The 16,903-nt window shown below is 44.4% G+C and overlaps 1 protein-coding gene across 1 annotated transcript in view; it reads right to left on the reverse strand.

The window, feature by feature from the left end:
- The window catches only part of LOC103051008 (H-2 class II histocompatibility antigen, E-S beta chain-like), a 273,476-nt gene that overhangs the window by 34,543 nt on the left and 222,030 nt on the right, over positions 1-16,903 (reverse strand). The window lies entirely within an intron of this gene.

The following is a 16,903-nucleotide window of genomic DNA, read 5'->3' on the forward strand; positions in this document are numbered from 1 at the left end:
TCTGGTCCTCCGCAGAAGGGGAGAGGTTTCCCACACACATCTATAGGTCTCCTTGCCAGCGTGGCTCTTCTTACCAGAAGGGGGTCTTCCTTTGGAGCTCCTTCCTCGCTACCTACATTCATATGGATTCTCTCCAGGGTGGATCCTTTGAGGAAAACTAAGAGGAAGCCCCTGATCCCTTCCATGCTTTTGGCACCCATGTTGCTTGTCTCTGGTCTCAGCTCCGGAGGGTGGATGTGAGTCCAACTTATCTTTTCAGTATTTTTCCACAGAAGGGCGTTTCCCTCTCCTTCCTGAGATTCTATTTTATGAAGAAGAAGAACTGCCGTGTGATAATTTTTCCCTAATTTTATTTCACTTGATTTTGGTCCCCCCGATTTCCAAATACCCCTTTCAGGGGAGGCTTCCTTGTTTCTGCTGTTCTTGTGTTGGGTTCATTTTCGTCCTCATTCTCCTCCACAGCCCTCCCTTGGGGAAAAAGAGGCAGGAACCCATTGGGAATATCAAGGTCCAGATCCACTGCTTGGCCTGGCTGAGTTTAGCTCCCGCTCCCACCTTTGGAGGAACCCCAGGTTAGTTTTGCATTATGGGGCCGTCTGAGATCACAGCCGGGAGTCTGTGCTGGGCCATTTTGTCCTGTTCAGAGAAAGTCCCTTTCACAGGTCAGAGCAGGAGCTCAGAGTCTTTGGCTCCCTCCGATCTGCAAACCTCTCTTCTCCTTCTTCATCGCTGACAGTTTCTGACAGCAGAGGAGGGTCCGGGGTGCGAGTCCTCGCGTGTGGATCCGAATCCCTCAAGCTCACCCGAGGAGCACGCCCGGCGTCCAGGCGGCTGCGAGCCCCTCCGCAGGAGCAGAACCTCTTCATTTTCAGGAAAGCCTCTTCCACTGCTGCCAAGCTCCTACCACGAAGAGGATCTACTGGCATCTGGCTGGAATCTGTGTCCCCCGGATTTGAGCCCATTTCCCGTCCTTCCCAAAGAACTGTGACTGAAATGCTTCCCTGTGCACAGCGAGGAGGGAGGGAGGGAGGGAGGGAGGTGTCCACAGGATAGGGTCAAAAAAGTCAAGATGGTGACCACAACCGCGCAATCAAAGGTCTATACTCACCATGAACAAGAGCAGGGTGGAGCTTCAGTCACCCCATCATAGCCACCCCCTTGACTTTTTGGACCATACCCAATGGGCAAGGAAATCAGGGACCTTTCCCTGGGACTGAGTTAGTGCTACGCACCTATCCTTGGATCAGCAAAGACACCTACCAGCATGACATGTGCTTTCCCGTTTGGGTGCCTATCCGGCCTCTCTCGCCTCTGTTTTGCCTAGCCGTTGAATGGCCATGCCCTGAATTCATATTTGCAGGGCAGGGGGAGCTAAAGCATTGATTAAGCCCTGTGGCTTTCCTGCCCCTCCCTTTTACAATGTCCCCAAGCAGCGGGAAATCATCTGCCACCAAGGAGGACAACGGGAGGATGGGACAGGCTGGGGCTCAGGGAAGGGTAGGCTTGACCCACCTCTTCAGATTCCTTTCCCAGCACCTCAAGGGGTGGGGTGGGTGGTGGCTAACTTCCTGCTCTCCATCTTTCACTCTCAGGAGAACGTGGATTTAGGGCTCTTCCAAAACTCTGCACCTCCACAAACTCACTGAACTCTTGTGTGGCTCCTTCAAAACCTGTTTATTTGATTTCCGTGGCCGCCCATCTCACACAAGTGTCTCTAGGTGGCGGTCAAGGATTACAAACACGCAAAACCCCACAACAGAGAACCCCCGGTGTCCAGGGTTAAAGAATAACCCCGTTCATGAAAGAAAAAAGCAACAAGAGCAGAGCTCATCTCTTCTCCAGACCCAAAAGCCTGGGGACCTCCCAAGCTCTTTCCAAGGAGGAAGGTCTTATAGCAGCATTTCTCAATCTCAGTATGCTTTCAGGTCCTCCATCACCACTCTGAGTCCATCCACTTTGCTGCTTGTCCTTGTCTTCTCTTTCCTTCCACCGTTCCCAGTATTAGAGCCTTCTCCAGAGAGCCGAATCTTCACATAATGTGCTCAAAGTAGGACCATTTGAGCCTGGTCATTTGTGCCTCGAGTGGGTTGATTTGTGCAACGATCCATCAGTTTGTTTCCTTGGCTGTCTACGGTATTCTCAGGAGTCTTCTCCAACAGCAAAGTTCAAAGGTGCCAATACTCCTCCTGTCCTGCTGCTTCAAAGTCCAACTTCCACTTCTGTGGAGCATTGCAGAATCCTGATCCTTGTAGGTATAGACACATCACAGCATCTGAAGACCTTTTCCAGGACCTTCATGGGTCCTCTACGAAGTGCTGGTCTGTGGTGTATTCCTTGACTGCTTGTCCCTTTACTCTTGATGGTTGCTTAAGGGTCAGGTGCTTTTCTGCCAAAACCAATAAACTCTTTTCAATTTTATCTCTGTCCTGTGCCTTCCACTGAGAGCAGCCCAAGTTGAAACGTCAAGAATCACTTCTTGTCCTGCCCGTTAGATGGTTGACCGCGGCCTTCTCCAGCTGAGGGTCTCCTTGACGAGTTGGGAATCTGGAGAGCACCAGGCTGGGGGAGGTGGGTCTGCACCAGGACTGCATTGGATCACTCGCTCACAGGCCCTTTGCCCATATAGCTTGCTCATCACTCGTGCAGAAACCGTGGTTTGCTAAGGACGTGCAATTTCACCGTTTGCTGCTGTGGATCCCTCCCTGGGTCACTCTCTCCTTCCCGGAAAGGTAGATTCAGAGAGTGGGTTTTTTTCATGTAACTTTATTAAGATTTTAATAAAGAAAGATAAAAACGAACAGAAACTAATAGTTAGAATAAACAAAAGAAAGAAGAAAAGAGAAAAAAAAACCCAGACAAAGCCAAAAATGCAGAAAAAAAGAAAGAAAACATAAGGAAGTAGCTTCCGCCTTTCTTTACAGCACTTAGCAAGTGCAATGATAAATTTAGCTCTTGCTCTCTGGTCACGGCGTAACTCCATTTTTTCTGTAGTCTAATCCTGAGAAGCATAAATCGTGAGATCATTTTTTTCTGTTCCATGCAAAAGGGCCACAAGGAGTTTTCCCTCAGCCATAAACGTAGAGAATGTCTTTGCTCTGATCCAGGAAGTCAATTTAACCCTCTCGGCAAGATCCACCGTCTTCGCCAACCAGCCCTCCGTGGAGGGTCGTGCCGAATCCGTCCGCCTTTGGCAAGAGAATGACCTCGCTGCGGGTATCAATTATTAGAGCAAAGTCGCGTGACTTTTTCCAGCTGTTTGTCCATCATTCGCCAAAGAGAAACCTCTGGCCTCAGCTGTACATCAATCCTGGCCGTGCCGGGAGGCCTGGGGGCCGGATGGGGGCTCACCTCAGCGGAAGCGGCTTGGGGGGCAATCGATTTCGCCCCCCACCCCCCGCCCCATCATCTTGAATGTCTTTAGGATTTCTGTATAGGGTTTGGTTTATAGGGGATTTTGAGGGATTCCGTTTTTCATTATTTATGGGTTATTTTATAGGGTTTTGGTTTTTAACTGTGAGCCGCCCAGACTCACCCACTGGGGGAGATGGGCGGCATACAAATTTAATAATAAAGAGATAAATCAATCAATCAATCTTTAAGAACCTCTCAATCCGTGTCTGCATTTGAGTCCAGAATTTTTTAGGTTTTTACACATCTACCAAATATGATAAAACGTCCCTTCTTGTTGTTCGCATTTCCAACATAAATCTGAAGTGCTTTAATGCATTCTGGACAATTTCCCTGGTGACATCTACCGACAGTACCTCATTTTATGGAAATTCTCTTTGAGATCAGTACATGGTGGAAGTTTCAGTATTTTCAACCCCAAAGTCTCCCACTGTTCCATTTGTGTATTGCAACCAAAATGTTTAGCCCACTTTATCATGCGTTCTTTCACTTCTTCTGCTTCTCTTTCAAATTTCAATAAAAGTTTAGACATTTAAGCAATTACAAGTTCGTCCTAATTCTGTTTCAAACTCAGTCTGACGGTATTCAAAACCAAAAGTTCTTTTGTCTCCTTTAAATCTTTCTAATAATTGGACATAAGAGAACCGTTGGCAGCTACATGCCTCCGCCACCGTTCTTCTCCTGGTTTCCTTTTCCCTTCCCCTTGACACAGTTCTGGTATCTCACGCGTGTTCAGTTGTCATTTCTCTTCCGTGAAATGCTTCTTGTGCCCAGAGCCACAAAGCTACTTTCAGGCACAAGCTGGCTTTGGATCGACTCCGCATTCTCAGTACGAAATCACTTTTAAAGCCCAGATTAACCTCCGCTGTGTCGAGCATAGATTCAGAAAGGGGTGTTGATAACTGTGGCTCAGCGTTGGAATTTGTCTGCTGGGGACTTGTAGAATCTGCTCCTGCAAGGCGAGGATGATGCACCAACGCGTCCTAAAAGCCCTTATAACTTCGTTCAACTGACTGCGTGTCAGTCGAAAGGAATCTAAGGCTGGACATCTTTATCCAGTGGTCGGATTTAGATGCCCCTCTCTCCAAAGCGGCTCTGGGCGGAATTCCGCTTCCTTGCTCTTGCTCCCCCTGGCCAGAGCAACCGAAGGGCCGTCATGACCGGGAACGGATCGGGGGCCACGGCTTTCAGGTTTTCAGGAGCGTTTCTTTTCTTGTGGCCCCTGAAAGTGGACTGCAATCTGACGCTGAAAGTATCTGCCAGCAACAAAGGCATTTGTCCAGGTCTCTGTTTCTGAGACTGGCGTTGAACTCCAGCCCACGTGGTCGGAAGGTCTGGCCTAACTGTTCCGATTACCTTGCTGCTTCTTCATCCCTTCGAGAAGGTGGGTTGGATGTCGTCCTCGCTTTGTTTCACCTTCTCTCCCACAAGGTAAATGTTAATTACCTTGGAATTCATCTTCTTGTAGTGCCCAGATGGCTTTTAAACTTTTTCCTGAAGTTTTAAAAATATTCTCTCTGTCTCTTCCTGCTTCCTGGCGCTCAAGGGCAGTCACTACTGATGCCCAACATCGGTCAACGAATCCTGCTCAGTTGATGGTCTCCTTGGAAGCCTTAAAAAGCCTATTTTGTACTTACTCTTCAGAGATGTCCTCTCTTAAGCAAATTTCTCCATGTACTCTTTTTATTTTAATAGTAATTTATTAAGATTTTAAGATTACAAAGTTAAAAGTTAGAAATGGAAAAGAAAATTGAAAATACAAATTATAAAGAAAAGGAAAAGAAGAAGTGAGATAAAGTAAAAGAAAAGGAAAAAAGACACGAAAAATAGATAACTTCCAATCTATCTCTGGTCATAGGAATAATAAGAGTATCATAAGGGCTAGTTTTTAATGCATTAAGTAGGAATAATTCTTTGTCAAAACATATCCCAGGACATTTATAATGTAATCTTCAAATCCCCCTGTAAGCTTTGCCCCGCCTGCATTTGCAAATAGCCCATCAATGGTTTCCATTCTTTAAGGTAATAATTATTTGAATTTTCTTTTAATAAACAAGTCAGTTTATCATTTTCGGCCATTTCCATCAGTTTTAACAACCATTCTTGTATTGTTGGTAGTGTCTGGGTTTTCCAAAATTGTGCATACAAAAGTCTTGCTGCGGTAATCATGTACTGAGTAATTCTAATAAGATGCTTTCCAATTTGAAAGTCCATTATCCCCAACAGGAATAATTCTGGTTTAAATGGAATCTGTATTTGTAGTATGCTCTGCATCAAGGTTTGTATTTGAGTCCAAAATTTCTTTGCAATTTTACATGTCCACCACAAGTGGTAGAATGACCCTTCTTGTTGGTTACATTTCGAACAAACGTTGGAAATTGTCCCATACATCTTTGATAGTCTTTGGGGTGTCATGTACCATCGATACAACATTTTATAAGAATTTTCTGTCAAATTATAACATAAAGTAAATTTTAATCCTTTAGACCACATATTTTCCCATTGCTGCATATGTATATTATGTCCAATATTTTTTGCCCATTTAATCATGCATTCTTTAACTTGTTCTTCAACCATTTCTTCTCTCAAGATTTTATACATTTTGGCTATTAAGTGTTCATCTGTTTCACATAGTTGAATTTCAAATTCCGATTTATTCTGTTCAAATCCAAATTCTTTTTTATCGATTTTGAATTTTTCTTTATATTGCATATAAGAAAGCCATTGAAAAGTATGTCCTTCTAAAACCAATTGCTCTTTTGATTTGATTTTATATTCTCCTTGCTCTTTTTCTAATAAGTCTTTGTATCTCATACATTTATTTTTATCTCTTTTCAGTTCTATAAAAAGCTTCTTGTATAGAAGTCCACATCGGCATCCCAAAAGTTTCTCTGTTAGTGCCTTTATTCATATTCAGTTAAAAAAACTCTCTTATCTTCTTTTTACAAGTATCCACTATTTCATCTTTCCGTAAAATTGTCTCATTTAGTCTCCATCGAAGTGTACTCTTTTCCCCTTTAATAGTCAACTTAACAGGATTATGGTGTGAAAAAATCTTAGGAAATATTTATTTATTTATTTATTTATTTATTTATTCATTCATTCATTCATTCATTCATTCATTCATTCATTCATTTAGTGGGCTTGTCCCCGCCCATCTCCCCACAATGGGGGACTCTGGGCAGCTTACATCAAATTAAAATCATAAATACATGATTAAAAGTTATAAAAAGAACCACACTTACAGGGATAAAAAGAGATTAAAAGATCCAAGAGGCCGATAGGGGCCACACCAGCCAACCCCATTTCTGATATCCTCCCTCCTCGCCCCAGGCCAGATGGCAGAGCCAGGTCTTCAAATCCCTCCGAAAGGCCTGGAGTCTCACCTCCGGGGGCAAGGGCCACAGCAGAGAAGGCCCGCCTTCTGGACCCCGCTAGTCAGAGTTCTTTTGCCGAGGGGGTCCGGAGCATGCCCTCTCTGTGAGATCGGGTGGGACGGGTTGAAATCATGGGGGCGAGGCGGTCCGTCAGGTAACCTGGTCCCATGCCATGTAGGGCTGTAAAGGTGATAACCAACACCTTGAATTGGACCCGGAAGCAACCTGGTACCCAATGCAGCTCACAGAGCAGAGGTGTTATATGGGTCCTTCTTTGGTCCCCAAAAATTGCCTGTGCGGCTGCATTCTGGACCAGCTGAAGCTTCTGGATACTCTTCAAGGGTAGCCCCATGTAGAGGGCATTGCAGTAGTCTATCTGGGAGATAACAAGGGCATGAGTGACCGTTTGAAGGGCATCCCGATCCAGGAAAGGGGGTAACTGGTGCACAACCCGAAGCTGTGCAAAAGCCCTCCTGGCCACGGCTGCCACCTGCTCTTCGAGCAGGAGCCGTGAGTCCAGGAGGACCCCCAGATTACGCACTGGGTCTGTCTGGGGCAGTGCCACCCCATCCAGAACCAACAGTGATAACGTCCCGGATGCAGAGCAGCCATTGACCCACAGCCACTCCGTCTTGCTAGGGTTCAGCTGAAGCCTGTTGTTCCCCATCCAGACCCCCACAGCCTCCAGGTACCGCAAAAGGGTGGTCCCACCATCACTCAGATCACCAGGGATGGAGACGTATAACTGGGTATCATCTGTATATTGATGATACCTCATCCCGTGGTGGTGGATGATTCCACCCAGCGGATTCGTGTAGATGTTGAACAGGAGCAGAGAGAGAACCGAGCCCTGCGGCACCCCACAGAGGAGGGGCCGAGGATGGGACCTCTCGCTCCCCATCACCACTAATTGGGATTGGCCCCGGAGAAAGGAGGTGAACCAGTACAAAACTGTGCCGCCCACCCCCAATTCCCTGAGCCGTCCGTGGTCGACGGTATCGAACGCCGCCGTGTCAACTTTAGAAACATCCGTTTTAGAAATCCAAAACATCTATTCGAGAAAAGGACTTAAATCTCTCAGAATAATAGGTATATTCCTTGGAATTTCCATTTAAAGGTCTCCAAATATCTTGTAAATCCAACATGTCTTTCAAATCAAAGAATGTTTGGGGTAGTTTTTCTTGTTTAAGTCTCAGCCCTTTTGGAGACTGTTTGACTTCCATTGGAGAAATCACCCCATTCCAGTCACCCATAAGGCACCAATTCTCGTATTGGAGAAATCACCCCATTCCAGTCACCCATAAGGCACCAATTCTCGTATTGGAGAAATCACCCCATTCCAGTCACCCATAAGGCACCAATTCTCGTATTGGAGAAATCACCCCATTCCAGTCACCCATAAGGCACCAATTCTCGTATTGGAGAAATCACCCCATTCCAGTCACCCATAAGGCACCAATTCTCGTATTGGAGAAATCACCCCATTCCAGTCACCCATAAGGCACCAATTCCCGTATTGGAGAAATCACCCCATTCCAGTCACCCATAAGGCACCAATTCTCGGAGAAATCACCCCATTCCAGTCACCCATAAGGCACCAATTCTCGTATTGGAGAAATCACCCCATTCCAATCACCCATAAGGCACTAATTCCCGTACTGTAAGTCCATCAATTTATCCATCAGATTTTTATCAAATATCCCTTTATCAACATTTGGGCCATACAGTCCAACAACTAGTGTTTTGACCCCTTGTATACTAACTTCAACTGCCACATATCTTCCTCCATCCTCAGTCAAAATCAATTGTGGATTCAATTTTGATTGTATGTACAAAACAACCCCTTTAGTCTTTTCTGGTCCAGCCGATATAAATTCTTCTCCAATTTGTTTCCGAACCAAGTACTTAATATCTTTTCTACAAATATGTGTCTCTTGCAAACAGATTATATCCCAATTCAGTTTCTTTAATAAATAAAAAAAATTCTTTCTGTTTTGAGGAGCATTTGCTCCATTTATATTCCAGGTTAAGTATTTGTAATCCATGAGTATATTTATATTAGAGTCTTCACTCCAGAAGCCCCAAGTTTTGTTAAATCCACACTGGTTTCGATGTCTTCTGTAGTCTTTTCCTTTTCTTTTTCTTCTATTTCTTTATGGGTATTGCAAAAGTCTGCCTTATATTTGTCCAAAAAGGCTTCTGCCTTTAAAATAGAATTTATTCTGAATCTTTGCTCTTTATACATAAAAGACACTCCTTCTAATCTCTCCCATCTAAAAGAAATACCATGTTGCTTTAATTTATCTGTGAAGAAGGAGTAATCCTTTCTTTTTCTCAAGATTCGCAAAGGTATTTCTTTTAAGATAATCAATCCCCTTTTTACCCGCGATACTCCATCCCTCATTATAATGTGTTTTCAAAATTTGTTCTCTTGTGACCTCCCGTACGAAATGAATTCGTATATCTCTCGGGACCTTTTTTCTCTAGCATAACGTGAATTGACTCTATAAACGTTATCTATTTCAGAGTCTAAATCTTGTTCCTCCATCTCTAAGAATTGTGCTAGCGCGGTAATAATAAATTTTCTCAGATCTTCCCCAGGATTTCCTCTTACTGATCTCAATCTCAAGATGAATTCTTTCTCCCTCATTTCTGCTAATGCAACAGCACCCAGATTTCGATCAATATCAATTTAGTGACTGCTTCTGACTTTATTTCTGACAACGGTACCTGTCCTTGAGTATTCTTGAGATCAGTTAACAAATTATCCACCACATCCTTCGCTTTCCTGACCTCGTTTCTAAATTCTTGAGTCAATTCCTTCTTTAAATTGTCCGTTTTTTCATTCATTTTGTGTCTCTTTGGTCCATCCTTTTCCTTATCCTTCTTCCCTCTTAAGGCCATTGTAAGCAGTAGAAAGGTCAACGTCTTCAAAGAACAACAGTTGTACTCCAGTAGCAACAGCTTCCTTCCACATTCTCCAGCAACACAGCAGTTATACTCCCAGCTATAGAAAGCTGTCTCTTATTGTTCCCAAATATAGATAATAAAGTATAAAAACAGTTCTCAGTTCTCAAGCTTTTCAGTTCAACATGGAGAAAAGGGAAAACTCAGCTATAAAAATCCAACGGCAGATTCAAAGTCCAATATACGTTTATGAGCCAAGAAAAAGAAATTTTTTTTAATCCCATAGAAAAGGCAAACCATTCACAATTTAGGAAATCCTCTATTTAAAATCCATAAAACATTTCCATATCGTAGCAAAGTCCACTTGTCAATTTCCACCCATTACATTCCATGACAGAGAATAAAAAAGTGACTCACCACCATCTGAAAGTGTAGTCCAGAGATAGATCTTAGATATCAATAAGACAAAAAAAGAAAAAAATATATAATCCAAAGAGGAGGAGAGTAGGGAAAAAACCCCCCTCCTCTTCTAACGTGATCTAAGACACCCGACTGCAGCGCTAAAGTCTCTCGTTCACGAGGCTCTCTGCACTTGTGAAGCACGTGAAAATTCGGTTACCCCGCCATTTAAGGAATATCAATTCCGTATCTGTATCGGATCTATTCAACCTTTAGGTATGTGTATACCAAAGGATATAACTCAGTTAGCAACAGGTAACATTAATAAAATATAGAGAGGGGTTTCTCCAGATGCAGACAGATGGGAGTCATTAAACCTCACCCTTTGGGGAAAGGTGAACCCTCTCAAAATGAACATTATTCCCAGGTTCTGGGAGGAATCCCATTCATATATCTGGAACATATTTTCAGGAAATTAATTCTTTGTTTAGAAGGTTTCAGTGGGGTTCTTCAACTCCGAGAATATCTTTACAGAAAATGCAATTATCGGTTAAGGAGGGAGGATTCGGTTTTCCAGATCTGGAGCTGTATCATCAAGGTTACTTATCATCAAGTATTAAATACTGGAAGGCAACAGTTGGTGTCAATTTTCTGATCTGGGCCACTTTGGACTATACATATATAGCCCCTTTGGTTGGATGGACAGGATTAGGGTCAAAATACATCAGGACTCTGGTATCTCTGGAAGCGGTTGTGCCAGAACATTACGGCATGGAAGGTCTAATAAAAGACTACGTAGCCCAGCAGGCTACGACAGGCTACCCACTGAACCCAGGAACCAAAAGCTCTGAGGGGAGATATTCCGGTTTGGGTACATAAGCCACGTTACTGGGGAGATGATCCGAAAATAGCTGATCAGAAATAATGGGTACAAGTGCGGCTTCCGAGATTTCATTTAAATATAAGGAAAACTTCCCGATGATAGATCTGCACAACGGCGGAGCCACCTCCCTGTGGAGGCTGTGGGTCCCTCCTTTTAAGAAGAGGCTGGATGGCCGTGCTTCACAGACGCTTGAAGTGGTTCTCATGCACGTTGCAGAGGGTGGGACCATGTTACCCTTGCGCTCCCTTCCAACGTCACGGCTCTGTGATTCTGTGATTTTAGGCAACCAGGGTGACCTTCCCTTCATCTCCGTTCCCAGGAATGAGATGTCCTTTAGGCAAGATGGAAGGCGAAAGGAGAACGGGACGGCAGAGGAGGAGATGGTTAGAGAGCATCGCCGAAGCAACGAGCATGAAACTGAGCAAACCCCGGGAGGCAGTGAAGGACAGGAAGGCCTGCGCGATGTGGTCATGGGGCCACGAAGAGGCGGACACGACTTAACGACTGAACAGCAACCATCAAACAATGCCATTTAGCAGGCTCCAGGAGGGGTCCCTTCTCTGTCACGGCACCTGCCCCCGAATGATTCCCCCCTGAGAAATCCATTTAGTTCCCACCCTGGGGATGTTCTTCTCCTTGGGGTGGAAGGTCTGTGGAGCCCGGGGGGCAGGAGGCAGGGTTGCTCCTGCAGTTGGCCTGGATGGCCGAGTCTTTTCTGTGTTTTTTAAAAATGTTAGTCTCCCAGAGTCCTTCTGGAGTTCAACAGAGGTAGATAGAGAGAGATGGAAGGAAAGAATAGATTAGGTTTTGTAAGACTTCAGCTGATTTTGCCTCAGCTGTGAAGAGGCAGGGTCTGTTCTAAGGACATGGTTCTGGATCTTCTCGCTGAGCCAAAGGCCTAAATGTCTTCTGGTAAAAGAGCACAGCAAGCAAAGTACAAATCTTGGGGAACCCCACAAATAATTTTCCTTCTTTTAATCATAACTTTAATTAAACCTTTTAAAAAGAACAGTAAAAACTAACAAAAACTGCTATTAAGAGAAAGAAGAAGAAGAAGAAGAAGAAGAAGAAGAAGAAGAAGAAGAAGAAGAAGAAGAAGAAGAAGAAGAAGAAGAAGAAGAAGAAGAAGAAGAAGAAGAAGAAGAAGAAGAAGAAGAAGAAGAAGAAGAAGAAGATTGGACAAAAAGAAAATAGTAAAGATCAAAAGTGCAGAAAAGAAAAGAAGAGAAATAACAAAAGAAAAGAATTGACTTCCGACCCTCCTTGCAACAGATATAAGTAATAATATACCTCAAACTCTTGCTCTGAATTTACAACATAACTTCCATTATTTCTATTAACTCGCATTATTTCTAATCATCAATCCATACAACATAATTTCATTTTTTTCTGTTTCTAACAAAAGGTCCACCCATAAATATTATTTCCAACCCCGCGACAAAGCTCCACCACAATTTCTCTGCTTGTGTTGAGGTGGAGGCCCGTGTGAGCAAAAAAGACCAGAGGCTTTCTTCTGCCCTCTGAATGACAGAGAAATTTCCTGCTGAAATAAAATTACTGAACAAGGAATACAAGCCATAGATATAATGACTGATATTCTTGGCCAGCTGGTAAGCAATGAACTGAACAGGAGACAGTGCTATGATTGGGACACCCTTGTTCATTGGGACTGCAGCCCCCATAATTCCCATGCAGGACACCCTCTCACCATGCAGCTAGGAATTCTGGGAGTCCCAGTCCCAATGCCTCTGGACAACACAGGGTCGAAGGCTGATGCAGTATCATCAAGATGATCGGAGAAATAACTTAGGTGCAAGATTTAGCAAGGAACAGGCCTTTCTCTTTGTAGCCCTTCTTAAGATGCCCGGTGGAAACCTGGTTGTCACGGCCCAGCATGGGCAAAGCGAATGAAAAGGGTTTAGCGTAAAACCCCCAAAATAAAGGGAGGAAGGTTGTATGTATGAATGACAGCAAGAGGGGAATCTAGAGATTGCCCCGTATCTGACAGGTGCCAGTGTCACATGAATGGATCCGATAGACTTTTATGTCAAAGTTCTTCACTTTTTTTGTGATTAAAAACAAGACAATGAAAGTGTACTCAGTTTTTCTTCACATGCACCTGCTTGCCTTTCATCTCCACCTTTCTCTAGCACAGTGTTGGTTAACCTCAACCACTCTAAGATGGGTGGACTTCAACTCCCAGAATTCCCCAGCCCTGATGCCAACCCTGTGTCCATTCATTCTTCTGCGCAAAGTCTGTCCTCTGTCACGCTAGCCTCCCCTTGATGTTTTGCTGCCAGACTAACAGTTCTCCTCCTACAATGCCCACGTTGCACCCGAGAAGATTTTCCTCAGATGTTTGAGATCCGCTGGGACATATTTTCCCCTTTCCAGCATCATTTGTCTCTCATCGCCTGGACCGGTGCTCACATGTGAACGCCCACATAAAAATGATCTTGATGTGCTTCTGAGTTCAGCAGGGTTTTTCCTTTCAATGACTGTTTCTCACACCTACACACCACTCCCCACCCGGCTCGTAGATCAATGGTTCAGGAACCGCCAGCATTGCGCCTCGAAGGGGCAAAAATTGCCCTCTCTCCTGAGAACACACAAAGCCTGACATGTAAGTAGCACCCTTAGTTACCTGTTGGAGATCCCCAGAGCAGCCACTGAGGTACTTCAGGGACCCACCAGCAGGACAAGGGGGCACTTCTGGCAGGTCCATAGCATTTAATATGGAGATACTGACTGTCTCTGAGCACGGTATTATGCTAACCGCAGTTTTCTTTTTTAAAGGTAATTCCGTGAGTGTCAGGCAAGGCATGACAGGTGGGCTATTGACATCTTCAGGTTAATCATGAGGTGAAGTTCTCCTCATGCGTGGCCTTTTATGTTTCTGCAATTTACCAAAAAGCCAAAGAATGGAAAACCTCTTCTGCAGGAGCATTTATGCTTGCTTTTCCTGAGGTTCTTCGCTAAGAGCGTAAAGATGGAAGGGGAGAGTGGCGGGGAGTCCATCTAAGCCACCATTCTATGTCCCACAGGGGTCAACCGGGGTCTTCAGGCACGAGCATGAACAGGATGGCAAGCTGTTGTTGGACAATTAAGGATGGTATTGTAATTTATTAATATTGTTGTTGTTGTTCAATCGTTAAGTCGTGTCCGACTCTTCGTGATCCCATGAACCATTTTGCGCCAGGCCTTCCTGTCCTTCACTGCCTCCCTGAGTTTGCTCAGTTTCATGCTCATTGCTTCAGTGATGCTATCGAACCATCTCATCCTCTGCCGTCCTCTTCTCCTTTTGCCTTCAGTCTTTCCCAGCATCAGGGTCTTTTCCAAAGAGTCCTCTCTTCGCATTAGGTGGCCAAAGTATCTGAGCTTGAGCTTCATTATCAGTCCTTCCAATGAGCAATCAGGGTTGATTTCCTTTAAGATTGACTGGTTTGACCTCCTAGCAGTCCAGGGGACTCTCAAGAGTCTTCTCCAGCACCACAGTTCAAAGGCATCAATTCTTCGGCGCTCAGCCTTCTTTATGGTCCAGCTCTCACAGCCATACATTACTACTGGAAAAACCATAGCTCTGACTATGCGGATCTTTGTCGGCAAGGTGACGTCTCTGCTTTTTAATATGCTATCTAGGCTTGCCATGGCTTTCCTCCCAAGGAGCAAGCGTCTTTTAATTTCATGGCTGCAGTCTCCGTCTGCGGTGATCTTGGAGCCTAAATAAATGAATTCTGTTACTGCTTCCATTTCTACCCCTTCTATTTGCCAGGAATTGATGGGTCCAGATGCCATGATCTTAGTTTTTTTAACGTTGAGTTTCAAGCCAGCTTTCGCACTCTCCTCTTTCACCCTCATCAAGAGGCTCTTTAGTTCTTCTTCACTTTCTGCCATTAGGGTGGTATCGTCTGCATATCTGAGGTTGTTGATGATTCTCCCTGCAATCTTAATTCCGGCTTGTGATTCTTCCAGCCTGGCATTTCTCATGATGCACTCTGCATATAGGTTAAATAAGCAGGGTGACAGTATACAGCCTTGTCGTACTCCTTTCCCTATTTTGAACCAATCGGTTGTTCCGTGACCGGTTCTAACTGTTGCTTCTTGGCCCGCATACAGATTTCTCAGGAGACAGGTAAGATGGTCTGGTACCCCCATCTCTTTAAGAACTTGCCACAGTTTGTTGTGATCCACACAATCAAAGGCTTTTGCATAGTCAATGAAGCAGAAGTAGATATTTTTCTGGAACTCTCGTGCTTTCTCCATGATCCAGCGAATGTTGGCGATTTGATCTCTAGTTCCTCTGCCTCTTCGAAACCCAGCTTGTACATCCGGTAGTTCTCGGTTCACGTACTGCTGAAGCCTAGCTTGTAGGATTTTGAGCATAACCTTGCTAGCATGTGAAATGAGTGCAATTGTGCGATAGTTTGAGCATTCTTTGGCATTGCCCTTCTTTGGAATTGGAACGTAAACTGACCTTTTCCAATCCCGTGGCCACTGTTGCGTTTTCCCAACTTGCTGGCATATTGAGTGCAGCACTTTAACACCATCGTCTTTTAGTATTTTAAATAACTCAGCTGGAATACTGTCATCTCCACTAGCTTTGTTGTTAGCAATGCTTCCTAAGGCCCACTTGACTTCACTCTCTAGGATGTCTGGCTCAAGGTCAGTGATCACACCAGCGTGGACATCAGGGACATTAAGATCTTTCTTGTATAGTTCTTCTGTGTATTCTTGCCACCTCTTCTGCTTCTGTTAGGTCCCTGCCTTTTTTGTCCTTTATCATGCCCATCTTTGCACTAAACGCTCCTTTGATATCTCCAATTTTCTTGTAGAGATCTCTAGTCTTCCCCATTCTATTGTTTTCCTCGATTTCTTTGCATTGTTCGTTTAAGAAGGCCTTCTTATCTCTCCTTGCTATTCTCTGGAAATCTGCATTCAGTTGCTTATATCTTTCCCTTTCACCCTTGCTTTTCGCATTCCTTCTTTCCACAGCTATTTGTAAAGCCTCATCAGACAGCCATTTTGCTTCCTTGCATTTCTTTTTCCTTGGGATGGTTTTAGTTGCTGCCTCCTGTACAATGTTACGGACCTCCGTCCATAGTTCTTCAGGCACTCTGTCTACCAAATCTAATCCTCTAAATCTATTCATCCCCTTCACTGTGTACTCACAAGGAATATGATCTAAGTCATACCTGAGTGGTCTAGTGGTTTTCCCTACCTTCTTCAATTTAAGCCTAAATTTTGCAGTAAGAAGCTCATGATCTGAGCCACAGTCAGCTCCTGGTCTTGTTTTTGCTGTCTGTATAGAGCTTCTCCATCTTTGGCTGCAAAGTATGTAATCAATCTGGCTTCGGTATTGACCATCTGGTGATGTCCATGTGTAGAGTCGTCTCTTGTGTTGTTGGAAAAGAGTGTTTGCTATGACTAGCTTGTTCTCTTGACAGGACTCTATTAGTCTTTGCCCTGCTTCATTTTGTGCTCCAAGGCCAAGCTTGCCTGTTATTCCGGTTACTCCTTGACTTCCCGCTTTAGCATTCCAATCCCCTATGATGAAAAGGACATCTTTTTTTGGTGCTAGTTCTAGAAGGTGTTGTAGGTCTTCATAGAAGCGGTCAACCTCAGCTTCTTCAGGATCAGTGGTTGGGGCATAGACTTGGATGACTGTGATGTTGAATGGTTTGCCTTGGATACGCACTGAGATCATTCTGTCGTTTTTGAGGTTGTACCCCATTACTGCCTTTCCCACTCTCTTATTGACTATGAGTGCAACTCCATTTCTTCTAAGGGTTTCTTGCCCACAGTAGTAGATATAAAGGTCACCCGAATTAAATTCACCCATTCCCGTCCATTTCAATTCGCTGATTCCCAAGATGTCGCCGTCCAATCTTGTCATCTCATGTTTGACCACCTCCAGCTTGCCTTGGTTCAT

This window comes from Python bivittatus, unplaced genomic scaffold (assembly GCF_059951505.1).
Source record: "Python bivittatus isolate LINGU-HERP-01145 unplaced genomic scaffold, Pbiv_v1 ctg000330_np1212, whole genome shotgun sequence".
Lineage (NCBI taxonomy): Eukaryota > Metazoa > Chordata > Lepidosauria > Squamata > Pythonidae > Python > Python bivittatus.